The following is a 12385-nucleotide window of genomic DNA, read 5'->3' as shown; positions in this document are numbered from 1 at the left end:
TTCCAGAATTCAAATGAACCAGTATCAGACCCTCCAACATGACCCTTTCCACCAGGTACAAAATGCTCTGGTCCTGGACTTTATGATTACAGCCATCTACGTTAAACTAGGTAATTGATGAGAGTTGTGTTTATACACAGGTTAGGGCGATCATAAATCAAGTGGGAAGTCCAGGACCAGAGCATTTTGTACCTGGTGCAAAGGGTCATGTCGGAGGGTATGCAATATCAACATCAGTGACGTATGACATCAGATTCAGCACAGATGTATAAAAACTAGAGATGAGCGGGTCTGGTTCCCTGAGAACCGGACCCACCTTAACTTCGCAATCTGTTCGGGATCCGAGTTTGGCTCGGGTTTTCACGCCTGACTCTGATCCTAAGCCGAGGCAAAATGGCATCATCCCATTGTCGGATTCTGGCGAGTTTTGGATATTATAAAGGTACCCGGTAATCGGCACTATTTCACTCCAACTGTGGAGAGTGAAGTGAACAGACGTGCTGTGTCTGTCCAGGGGTACTGTGTCTGTCCAGGGCAGGAGCTGCTGTGTCCATCCAGGGCAGGAGCTGATGTGTCCATCCAGGGTCAGGGGCTGCTGTGTCCATCCAGGGTCAGGGGCTGCTGTGTCCATCCAGGGCAGGAGCTGATGTGTCCATCCAGGGTCAGGGGCTGCTGTGTCCATCCAGGGGTTGATGTGTCCATCCAGGGTCAGGGGCTGCTGTCTCCATCCAGGGGATGCTGTATCCATCCAGGGCAGGAGCTGATGTGTCCATCCAGGGGTTGGTGTATCCATCCAGGGGCAGGGGCTGCTGTGTCCATCCAGGGGTTTCTGTATCCATCCAGGGGCAGGGGCTGCTGTGTCCATCCAGGGCAGGAGCTGATGTATCCATCCAGGAGCAGGGGCTGTATTGTGACACTGTAAATGGAAACGCAGTGTAATTATCAAAATGTATAGTAACACTAAGTGGTAGCGCAGTGTATTCTTACAAATATTGTGACACTAAGTGGCAGCGCAGTGTTTTATTCATAAAAAATATTGTGACACTAAGTGGAAACGCAGTGTAATATTCAACACGTATTGTGACACTGTAAACGGTAGCGCAGTGTATTCATAAAAAATATTATGACACTAAGTGGTAGCATAGTGTTTAATTCATAAAAAAAAATTGTGACACTGTAGTTCATTGATACCGCAGTGTAATATTTAAAATTGGTACAAATTCACGTGTGTGCTGTACCCCACTTTATTAGTGAAGTTGATATGGAGAACGATCAGTTGAGAGGAACCTCATACTAGTGCTGGAGCTGCTGCCAGTGCCACCAGTCATGACAATACTAGTCTGTCTAAGTCATCTACCAAGGGCACACAGGCTTAAGTCAGGGCATCTAAATTTAAAGAAGCAGTCTTTTACATTGTTAAAGAAAAAACATCAAAGGGAAAGTTAGCTGCAGAAAGACATAAAATTTGTAATATGCCTTTCACCACACGAAGAGGCAAGGAAAGGCAAAGGACTTGGCCTTTATTTATGACTGGCGGTTCTGCCTCTTATGATGATGTAAGCACAAGTGAACATGCTGACATAGAATTTGAGGATGCTTCTGTGGAAGTGCACCAGGATGAGGAGGATATTTGTGTAGCTGATGCGGTGTCGGGCTGAGGCATGAAGGGCCCACCAGGGGACTGCAATAGTAGGAAAAACTTAACCATCTGCCAAAGTGGGTGTACCCAGTGAATAGAATGGCATGGCAATAATATGTGCAAATAGATGAAGGAGGAGTTAACTAGCGATAGACCTCCAAAATGCCCATATGGGCCTGGAACTGAAATGTATAAAGAGCCTATTATGTCCCACTACAGTGGTTGTGACTAGTGATGTGGTAGCAGGACCAGTGCTGTGTGGGAGTGGCCATCACAGGGTGTGTGGGTTGTACCATGGGGTGTGGCTAGTTCCGTGGGGGACATAGCTAGCATCTACCTTTATCTACTTTAATTTATAGGGGCAAATTCAATTAGTCGCAGTGTTAATCGTGCAGGTAAAGCTTCCGATTTAACGGAAGGAATTACTTACATATTATGCATTTTCCCTGTGTTGTAAGCCTGCGGCTAACTTGAGTTGTTAACCCATAGATTCTGCGTTGTGTCTGGAATCTCTCGTTTACCCCACATATTAAGCCCCAGAGAGTGCATTTAACACAGATTTTTTTGCATTAAGTGCACCCTCTGGGGCTTAACTTGCAGGCAGTGGCGTAACTAAGGGGGAGTGCAGTAAGTGGCTGCCAGGTGTGATCAGCTGATTTGTAGTTGCTGCTGCTGACAGGTCATTGCAGGAGACTGATGAAATATGCACATATATACTATATACACACACACTTATAATATACGCACAAATAAACACATATCTGTATGTATATATATATATGTACACAGATATATCTATATATATATAAAGATACACACACACACACACACTCTAAAACATTACACACACACATCCTCTCTCCTCCCCCTCCCAGGAAAAATTCAAACTCACACAGAGCAGGCAGAGCAGCACCACTGACCTGTGGGGATGCATGTAGCTGCCCTGGCTGTATCCATTTATTCCTCTGATTGGTATTTCCCTTCTACTTGTATGCAGCTTAGCCTTGCGGACCCACTTTTTTCAGAATTTTAGTGCCCACTCAACTGCCAGCTCGGCTCTTTTACTAATGGAGGATCGAAGGGTAGGGGGTGGAGCTTTGATCATCCATGGGTGGGCGGAGCTTGGCCTGCCTGTTGGTGGGTGTAGGTGCATAGGCCATGGGCTTCGGAGAGTCAGTGCTGAATGGACAGGGGTCTGGAGCAGTGGAGCTCCACCTGCCCTGTTGGTAAGACAGCTCTGATGGCAGTGTAATCCCCCCATTTGTGGCCCGCTAATCCCTGCCCCCTCACAGAAAGGGGCATGGCCACAAGGTAGTGGGGCCCACCGGGGAATTACCCAATTCCCCGGCAGCCCAGTCCAAGCCTAAACTGATGCTAATAAGGATGCGAATGATAAGGATGCTGATAATGAGGATGTTGTTGATGTGGATGTTGTTTGTATAAATCAGGCACCAGTGGACAAAACAGTTGTCCATGATAAGGAAAAGTCCATTGTCATGTCTGGGAATAGGACAAAGAAATCCACTTCTTATGTGTGGAATTATTTCTACCCAAATCTGGACAACAATTATTAAGCCATCTGTACCCTTTGTAAAGCCAGAGTAAGTAGAGGAGGTAGGGACCTTAAACATTTAGGAACCGCCTCCCTGTTACGTCCTCTGCAGCGCATCCTTCCAAAAAGATTTTGTAAAATTCAGAAACTTTGGCTAAAAAAGTAACAAGCAGTCCAGCGTCAGCTAGCTCCCTTCTCTCTGCTAGATCCAAGCACCTGCCATCTTTACCACCAACACCTTCATCAACAAAATCCTCAATCATGAAGCGATTGGTTTGTTTGAGCCTTAAGAATACAAGCTACCAATGGGCAGCTGAAATTGCTGGCATTGATATCTATGTGCGCAAACTGACTTTACAGAGGCAAGATGTGGTCGCCATCATCATCCGATTCCTCACCCTCATCAATGTCTACATCATCTTTCTTCACACAATATTAATTCGTCCGTACTGGAAGTCACTATTACAGGTGCCTCTGTAATTTTTGGATGTACTTGGCGGTAAAGGTCTTCCTCATGGAATTTGTAGTTCATTTTGATGAACATCATCTATTCCACATTTTGAGAAAGTAGCCTTCTACACCGATCATGACAAGGTTCCTGGCTGTGCTGAAAACTCTTTAGGAGTACACACTGGAGGTTGGGAAGCTCAAGTAAAGAAAAGCCAGTTTGTGCAAGGGCCTCCAAATTGCCTTTTTTTCCTGCTAGTAGTCAAACAGACAGTCTGACATGCCCATTTGGATGCTTGCTATCATTAAAAATAGTCCTGAACCATTCTTTGAATGGCGACTGTATCAGATGGAGTCACAATAGATGGCTCATTAATTTAACTGTAGGCAATTCTTTTAGACCCAACCAGATGTCAAAACTTGGTTGTGTTGACTCATCTGCATCACCAGTGGGTCTTTTGGGAAAGTTTAGTCTGCTGGAGAAACTGAAGGAGGAGCCAACGCTGCATCACGTGCCACTTGAGCTGGCAATTTGAATACCAACAGGTCTTTGCATCTGTTCAGATCTGTGTCTGTTGGGAAATTATGATGTATGACTTAAACCTAGGATCGAGCACGGTCGCCAAAATGTAATGATCCAATTGGAAGGTCCTGACAACCCTTGGTTCCTGGTGAAGCGAATAAAGGACTTGATCAAACGTACTTTGCAGAATCAGTTCATTGTAGCTCCTCCTTCAGTTTCTCAAGTTGCTTTTCCAACAGTCTAATTAGGGGAATTACCTCACTCAAGCTGGCAGTATCTGAACTCACTGCACATGTGACTACTTCGTAGGGTTTCAGCACTTTGCACAACACGGAAAGTATTTTCCACTGAGCTTGAGTAAGGTGCATTCCCCTCCTCTTCCTAGGTCATAGTTCGCTGTGTAGCTTTGAATGGCATTTTGCTGTTCCTCCATCCGCTGAAGCATATAAAGGGTGGAATTCCACCTTGTAACTACCTCTTGCTTCAGCTGGTAGCAGGGCAAATTCAACATTTCTTGCAGGTGCTGCAATCTTTTACATGCGTCCGGCGGTTTTTCATACCGATCCTGCCTACCCTGATTCAACATCCCTGATCACCATAGGCAATGCCCTTTGTACCAGTGCTAATAGTGTATGGCTAATGGTGGCTGTTCAGTCTGCAGGAATATTAAAATTCAGCGTGAAGTTCCGTTGGCTTGCTCACATTGCAGGTAATTACGGGAAAAAAGCTCTAAAGGGTATGAGCAAAAATGAGCGAGACTTCCTTCCCGGACAACCTGGAAGGCTAATTGACTCTCCTCCATCTGCCTGATGGGGATGCAGTTGAAATCCTGGTGATCAGGATACCAGCGCTCAGAGTGCCAACGCCGAAATCCCTACATCAGTCAGAATTCCGGCACAAGCATCCTGACCGCCGACATACCGGCAGTAAGTATTGTGGTTAGGGGTAGGGTTTGGATTAGGGTTAGACACTAGGGGGAGGGTTAGCCTGTGGGGGGATGATTAGGGTTAAGCTGCAGGGAGCAAGGTTAGGGTTAGGCTGCTGGGGGGAGGTTAGGTTTAGACTGTGGGGAGAAAGGGCTAGGTTTAGAGGTAGAATTATGGTTAGGATACTTACCGCCAGGTGTCGGTATCCTAACCCTGTCGGGATGCCGGCAGGATTCTGACCTCTGTGAGCCTAGCGCCGTCATCCCGTGCCCAACCCGCCCGAAGGTATGTCCAGCTTAACTGCCTTATTCTCCACCAATTATCTCCTCCTCCTGGACAGTGTTAGGGGCCTATTCATCATCACTTAATTCTTAGAAAAGCAGATGAAAATTAACATTTCTATATGTAAAAGTATTCGGGTCATTCATCAAGGAAGTAAAACAGGCGATATCACAGGACATATCACAGATATCTCCTACTTACCTTCCTTTTGCAGAATGGCCCGCTGTCCCCATATACTAGTATCACAGATATCTTCTACTTACCTTCCTCTGGCGGAATGGCCCGCTGTCCCCATACACTAGTATCACAGATATCTCCTACTTACCTTCCTCTTGCGGAATGGCCTGCTGTCCCCATATACTAGTATCACATATATCTCCTACTTATCTTCCTCTGGCGGAATGGCCCGCTGTCACCATACACTAGTATCACAGATATCTCCTACTTACCTTCCTTTTGTGGAATGGCCCGTTGTCCCCATACACTAGAATTCATCAATCTCCGAAAATACAATATTTACGTGGCGAGTTATAATATTACGTTGCAAGTTAGAATGTTAATTATCAAGGTCCAAATGGACCTCGATAATTAACATCATGAATAGGGCCCCAATATCATAATAGTTCCAGGGAACAAAGATTGGTCCCGTTATTCAGCCTGGTTCCCTGGCTGCTCGGTGCTGGTCCTCTCCATTAGTTTAGATAGACCCGCTTTCGGTGTGATGGGCATTTGTATATTCGTGCTGTGCTGATGAATTGTTGCCTTTGTGTGCAATGTATAATGAAGCCATACATTTGATAAGATATCCCTTAAAGATTTCATTCATGACCCAGTTTGCCAGTCGCTGTTGCTGCCAATACAACAGATAACACAAAAATAAACATAACATGATGGAAAATGTAGGTCAATATGGCAACATCAATAAAACGCCTGCTTCTATTTTTCTGACATATAAAGCCTAAGATTAGTTTGATCCTATCTTGTGATTATAATAAGCTGAATGGATTTGAATGCTTTCCCTCCCACTTATCGCTGGTGAATTGCCGGTGTAATAAAATAGCTCTTTTTTCCGGGATATTAAATTCTCTTTTTTTATTTAATTTTTTTTGCCATTTCATTCCTCTTACGTTAGCAGGAAATTGTAAATGTGATATTTTGTTGCAGGATAATCAAGTTCTCTTTTAGAAAGCGGAAGGCTGAATAGTAGTGGAGGGAGTGGTGCTGCACGGACCCATGTTTTCACTGCCATTTTCTGGGCCTCTCCATAAGCTTAGAATAGTGTATTTAAAATAAATAAAACAATATGTCAAGTGTTTTTATGTGTCAGGCTGTAGACAGCTCATGTTGGGGTAATGCATTCAAATTGTTGACTACTTCCTGATTACTTATATTTATTTGATGATATAGGAAGAAAGGGAAAGGACGGAAGAGGCAGGAAGGAAGGGAAGTAAGGGAGGGGATGGGAAGGAAGGGATGTAAGAGGGGATGGGAAGGAAGGGAAGTAAGGGAGGGGAAGGGAGGGGAAGGTAAGGGAGGGGACGGGAAGGAAGGGAAGTAAAGGAGGGGACGGGAAGGAAGGGAAGTAAGGGAGGGGAAGGAAAGGGAAGTAAGGGAGGGGACAGGAAGGAAGGGAAGTAATGGAGGGGATGGGAAGGAAAGGGAAGTAAGGGAGGGGACAGGAAGGAAAGGGAAGTAAGGGAGGGGACGGGAAGGAAGGGAAGTAAGGGGGGGACGGGAAGTAAGGGACGGGAAGGAAAGGGAAGTAAGGGAGGGGACGGGAAGGGAAGTAAGGGAGGGGACGGGAAGGAAGGGAAGTAAGGGAGGGAAAGGAAAGGGAAGTAAGGGAGGAGACGGGAAGGAAGGGAAGTAAGGGAGGGGACGGGAAGAAAGGGAAGTAAGGGAGGGGACGGGAAGGAAGGGAAGTAAGGGAGGGGATGGGAAGGAAAGGGAAGGGAGGGAAAGGAAATGGCAGGGAAGGAAAGGGAAGTAAGGGAGGGGACGGGAAGGAAGGGAAGTAAGGGAAGGGAGGGAAAGGAAATGGCAGGGAAGGAAAGGGAAGTAAGGGAGGGGACAGGAAGGAAGGGAAGTAAGGGAGGGGACGGAAAGTAAAGGGAGGGAAAGGAAATGGCAGGGAAGGAAATAAAATGAAAAAAGGCATGGGATAGAAAAGAAAGTAAGGGAGGGAAGGAAGGAAAGCAAAGGAATGGAAAGCAATGGAAAGGAAGGGAGGGAAGGAATGGAAAGGAAGGGAGGGAAGGAAAGCAACGAAAAGGAAGAGAAGGAAGGGAAGTAAAAAAAAAAAAGTAAAGGAAGGGAGTAGTAGGAAATGGAAGGGAGAGAAAGGGAAGGGAGGTGGAGGGCCTACTACACAACTAGGACACTGCACGGTATCTGTGTTGCTGACCTTATAGAAGATGGCACTAAACTGTATCTAACTACAACAAAGAAAGGAAGGAATGCTGTTTTATTTACTTAGCTAGCCATACATACCAGTTATAAACTCTTAGCTAGCCAGGTATACCAGTTATTAACTCTTAGCTAGCCAGGTATGCCAGTTATAACACTTAGCTAGCCAGGTATACCAGTTATTAACTCTTAGCTAGCCAGGTATACCAGTTATAAACTCTTAGCTAGCCATACATACCAGTTATAAACTCTTAGCTAGCCAGGTATACCAGTTATTAACTCTTAGCTAGCCAGGTATGCCAGTTATAACACTTAGCTAGCCAGGTATACCAGTTATTAACTCTTAGCTAGCCAGGTATGCCAGTTATAATACTTAGCTAGCCAGGTATACCAGTTATTAACTCTTAGCTAGCCAGGTATACCAGTTATTAACTCTTAGCTAGCCAGGTATGCCAGTTATTACACTTAGCTAGCCAAGTATACCAGTTATTAACTCGTAGCTAGCCAGGTATGCCAGTTATAACACTTAGCTAGCCAGGTATACCAGTTATAAACTCTTAGCTAGCCAGGTATATCAGTTATAAACTTGTAGCTAGCCAGGTATACCAGATATAAACTCTTAGCTAGCCAGGTATACCAGTTATAAACTCTTAGCTAGCCAGGTATGCCAGTTATAAACACTAAACTAGACCGGTATACCAGTTATAATCACTTAGCTAGCCAGGTATAAGTTATAATCACATAGCTAGCCATGTTTACCAGTTATAATCACTTAGCTAACCAGGTATTCCCGTTATAATCACTTAGCTAGCCAGAAATACGTTATAATCACCTACTTAGCCAGGGCCGGACTGGGACTAAAAATAGGCCCTGGTATTTAAAGCACACAGGTCCACCTCGCGTCAGCATCTGGCTCCTGGCATACACTCCTCCCCTTACTATTCCTGACTCCTCCCACTTCTTAGTCTATGCTCTTACAAAGGTATACGTTCAGGAAACCAGCTGTCGCAATGCCTACAGCCGGCTTCCTGACTACTTAATCCCGGCGAGGGTTAAATGACAGGTGTCTAAATCTAGACGCTTGTCATTTTACCTACACCAGGAGACCGGCGCCCGGCATCCCGATCAAAGTGATGCTGGGCGCCCGGTGCAGACAGCCGTGGGGGGGGGGGTTAGGTTAGGGGCACCCGGGGGGGACTTAGGGTTAGGCACCCCCCATGGGAGGTTAGGGTTAGGCTAGGGGGAAGGAGGGAGGGTTATGGATAGGCACCCCTGGGGGAGGTTAGGGTTAGGCACCCCCCCAGGGGACTTAGGTTTAGGCGACGGGGAAGGAGGGGTTAGGTTTAGGCACTTAGAGGGGGGATTAGGGTTAGGCACAGGAGGGGGAGGTTAGGGTTAGGCACCCAAAAGGAGGGTTAGGGGGTACAATTAGATTAGTTTATACCTACCTTTAGGACGATCAGGATTTCCTCCTCTGTCAGGCTGCGGCTGGCAGTAAATCACACCAAATGTCTTACAAATATTATTATTATTATCATTTATTTATATGGTGCCACAAGTGTTCCGCAGCGCCTTACAAAAATATAACTATTAGAACAACATGCAAGTATACATCATACTCTGCATTAAAATACACACAACAGAGCAAATTCTGCAGGGGATTCAATCATGTGCCATAGTCAGACATTTGTTATTTGGTTGGTTCTGTTATGTAAAATTGGAACTTCATTGGGGTAGGTCGCACACAAAGAAAATGGAAGGCATTTTCCCAATTGATAATATAGAATAAGTAGCGCTTGTAATAACTTGTTTGCGCAATACCTGTACAAAAACAAATGTTAATGCAACAATGTTTATAAAGCTCTTTGGCTGCAAGTTTGTATTCCGTACTGCGAGAGCGGGGGTTCCAATAATGCCGACTGTTAGCTGCGCTTAGTTGGTTGCAGACCAAAACATGGCACATCTAGAAAACATAGTGGCACTGCAGTTGCAGACAGGATGGCAGTTTAATATAAACTACATGATGGTATAGAATGCTTTCATTAATCAAGAACTAGATCAGAGGCCCAAGGGCAGTACAGGGAAATGGAAGAGGAGAATGTAGTGGAAGAGAGAATCATTGAGTAATTGATTGATTGATTAATTAATCATTATTTTATTACTGCTATAAAAAAAAGAAGAGAAGTTGAAAATGCTATTAAAAAACAAGCAGCCAAAATGAATGAAAGTGCTGTATTGATTAATTAACTGATTCATTGTTTAATTAATAATTGATTGATTAAGAAAATTACATTTGAGGTCATAAAAGATTACATTGTCAGTAGCCAAGGATTCCTCACAGAGTTTGAAAGAGAAACCAAGAAACTTAATAGTTGCACTGCAGAGAAGCTAACTCCAAATCAGCCTATCGTATACTAAAAAATAAGGGGAGACTGATCTGCTGGCCATACTAAAGCCCTAATTGGGGAACACACCCCTGTAGCACATTTCTAAACTTAGGAAGGCCATAAAAGATTACATAGTCAGTAGCCAAGGATTCCTCACAAGCAGAGGTGGCACCTACCCTCTTAGATGAGGGGGCTGCCGCCGCCAAGAATCACTCACCCTGGCCTGGTCCCAGGGGCCTGCTGCGTAATCGATCTGACAGGTGCCGGAACATGTGCAGTAGTGGTAGGGCGCTGCTCTGCGCATGGTCATATCACCAGCTTCCAAAGGGCTGCATTGTCTGCAGTCCCAAGGAGCCGGGTAGGGCTGGCGAAAAAGCAGAGAAGCGGCTTCCTACAGGAAGCCGCTTTCTGCTAATAGCAGACCAGACTGGCAGTCCCAGGGGGAGGAGACACCTCCCCCTGGGACTGCCTGTTGTATATGAGACTGCAGGTGGCGCTTCCAGTAGGAAGCCACTGTCAGTCACAGTGTAGCCAGTGCAGTCACGGACTGCACTGACTACACTGAGGTGGCGGATTTTACTGGTGGGGCAGCAGCCTCACAGCCCCTAGGCAAAATCCACCACTGCTCTCGAGGGTTGAAAGAGAAACCAAGAAACTTAATAGTTGCAGCTACAGTAATTCTAAATCAGCCTATCGTATACTCAAAAATTATTAAGAGGAAACTGACCTGCTGGCCATACTATTCCCTCTAATTGTATAACCCCTACAAACCACTGTAGTACATTTATGAGCACCGGAGAGTCTGAGGGATAATACACACAATAAAATTTTGATTTTGATAAAAGACAAACAAAAAAAAATTGCAACACACTCAGCTCACACTGCATGGAGACACAGCACTTATATGTACATGAACAAAAAACGCACTGGGTGATAGCGCACAGTCATAGGACCTAATTCAGACCCACTCGCTAGCGCTGTGCGCTCGCAAGCGGCCCAATGGTTTGTGTATGTGCACGCTTTGTCTGCGCGTGCGCAAACTACTCTGTGCGATCGCATCCCACTCGCTCGCCCAGCAAAGACAGCCCAATGAAATGAGTGACAGGAGAGGCCGTATGTGGGTGGTAACAGGGGCAGGACACTAATAACAGGGGTGTGAAGGTGCGAACACAGGCTTGCCTGGGTGTTTCAACACCGTTTTTAAGGCGTGCATAATTAACAGGCAGCGTCATAGTACATGTCACATGCCTGTTTTTTACACTGAAGCCCTCGCAGTGCTTGCGGAAGGGTAAGTTAACCACAAGCGCTGCGTTCACTACCGATGGTGCTCGATGTACCAATGTTTTAATACACTTCCTGGGGATGACGTGCACTAGTGGGCGTCTCAACATACAAGTCAGGTGCATAAATATTGGGACATTGACAGAATTTTCATATTTTGGCCTCTATTTACCACCACAATGGCTTTGAAATTAAACAAACAAGATGTGAATTAACTGCAGACTTTCCGATTTAATTTGAGGGTAATTACATTCAAATAAGGTGAACGGTGTAGGAATTACAACAGTTTCTATATGTGCCTCCCACTTTTTAAGGGACGAAAGTAATGGGACTATCAACTCAAAAGCTATTTCATGGACAGGTGTGGGCTATTCCCTCATTATTTCATTATCAATTAAGCAGGTAAAAGGTCTGGAGTTGATTCTAGGTGTGACATTTGCATTTGCAATCAGTTGCTGTCGACTCTCAGTATGAGATCCAAAGAGCTGTCACTATCAGTGAAGCAAGCCATCATTAGGCTGAACATTCTTACAAAGAAAGAACGCACCAGAGAGCTCAGCAACACCAAAAGACCCGGAAGACCACGGAAAACAACTGTGGTGGATGACAGAAGAATTATTTCCCTGGTGAAGAAAAGCCCCTTCACAACAGTTGGCCAAATCAAGAACAGTCTCCAGTAGGTAGGTGTGTATGTGTCAAAGTCAACAATCAACAGAAGACTTCACAAGAGTGAATATAGAGGGTTCACCACAAGATGTAAACCATTGGTGAGCCACAAAAACAGGCAGACCTAATTAGAGTTTGCCAAACATCATCTAAAAAAAGCCATTACAGTTCTGGAACAACATCCTATGGACAGATGAGACAAAGATCAACTTGTACCAGAGTGATGGGAAGAGAAGAGTATGGAGAAGGAAAGGAACTGCTCATGATCCAAAATAT

This window comes from Taudactylus pleione, unplaced genomic scaffold (genome assembly GCF_031769625.1).
Source record: "Taudactylus pleione unplaced genomic scaffold, aTauple2 ptg000276l, whole genome shotgun sequence".
NCBI lineage: Eukaryota > Metazoa > Chordata > Amphibia > Anura > Myobatrachidae > Taudactylus > Taudactylus pleione.
This window is presented reverse-complemented; position numbering follows the sequence as displayed.